The 1,564-nt window shown below is 49.1% G+C and overlaps 1 protein-coding gene across 3 annotated transcripts in view; it reads right to left on the bottom strand.

Annotated features, from left to right (window-relative positions):
- Positions 1 to 1,564, bottom strand: part of RPH3AL (rabphilin 3A like (without C2 domains)) — a 147,769-nt gene that overhangs the window by 65,559 nt on the left and 80,646 nt on the right. The gene's annotated exons all lie outside the window — the stretch shown is intronic.

Here is a 1,564-nt window from a genome sequence, read left to right on the forward strand (position 1 = left end):
AAAAAAAAAAAAAAAAGATTCCCTCCATGGTTAACAAATAAGCTCGCTGATATTCACAGCTGCGTCATTTTCAACAGCAAAAAACTAGAAACAACCAAATGCCCAACACCGGGGGAAGATCCAGGCAAACACAACAGAACGTGCTATGGCCTTTACACAGCAGGCTGTGATGCTCCCCAGGTGTGTGGGCAGGAAACAATGTTATTCTATGAAGAAAACATACATCTGTTTGTTTTCTCACCTTTGTGCCTGACGGGAGGTTAGAAGAGCCACTAGTGACTCCTAGAGCACCTACTTTGTGCCATGCCCCATTTAACGATCCTGGTACCTGCAAGTTTTAGGTCCATTTTGCAGGTGAGGATTCTGGGACTTGGAGGAGTTTGAGACTTTGCCCAAGTTCACGCAGCAAGTACATACTGGATTCAGGTCTGACTCTAGAGCTATTCTACTCTATCATTTTTCTCGGGACAAAGAAATAGCCAGAACCTGGATTTTATGGTGTTTTTCCTTCTTCAGACTTGTTTAAACTTGTAACTTCTAAATACAGTCTGTTGGCCAGGTGCAATAGCTCGCGCCTGTAATCCTGGCACTCTGGGCGGAGTTCAAGACCAGGCTGAGCAGCAAGAAGAGCAAGACCAGGCTCTACTAAAAACAGCAAAACTAGCTGGGCGTGGTGGCAGGCGCCTGTAGTCCCAGCTACTCGGGAGACTGAGGCCAGAGGATTGTTTAAGACCAGGAGTTTGAGGTTGCTGTGAGCTATGATGTCATAGCGCTCTACTGAGGGTGACAAAGTGAGACTGTCTCCAAAACATAAATAAGTAAATAAAATAAATAAATATAGTCTGTCGTGTGTCACTTAACAATGAGGATCATTCTGAGAAACTCATGGTCAGGTGATTCCGGCATTATGTGAACATCACGGAGTGTGTACACAGACCTAGGCGGGACAGCCTGCTGCACGCCCAGACTGCGTGGTCTAGCCTGTGGCTCCTGGGCCACACACCTGTATAGCATGTTACCGTGCTGAATACTGTAGGCAACTGAAACACAATGGGGGCTCTAGGTATCTAAGCAAACCTAAACATAGAAAGAGCAGAGTAAAAATGCAGTATTAAAATATCATCACGTAAACCAGCATCACCGCGCAGCCTGTCGTCCACCGAAACGTCCTGATGTGATGCAGCACTGTGCTTAGCTGGCTTCCCTAACTGCACAGCGACAGGCAGAGGTGGGAAAGGCCAAAAGAAACACGCTGGGCTGGGCGGCAGAGGTGAATCTGCTGGGCTGAGGCTGGCTCCGGGCTAACTCAGGCAGAGTATGATTCAGTGATAGCCGCCAGCTCCCCCTCGGAGGACTGTCGCACCAGCTAATCAATCTTTCTGCCACGTGGAAACCACCCGGTCCCCGTGAGGGTGGGGGTGCTCTCTAGTCCCCCTCTGAGGGAAGGCTGGATCTGCGGCTTGGCCTTTTCTGCAGGCTGCCAATTGAGCAAGGAGCACACCTCTCCACGGAGAGGGAAATGTCACCAACTTGGCTTCCCAAAGCATGTTGTCATTGGCCTGAT

This window comes from Otolemur garnettii, unplaced genomic scaffold, assembly GCF_000181295.1.
Source record: "Otolemur garnettii isolate 467f Iridium unplaced genomic scaffold, OtoGar3 scaffold00145, whole genome shotgun sequence".
NCBI lineage: Eukaryota > Metazoa > Chordata > Mammalia > Primates > Galagidae > Otolemur > Otolemur garnettii.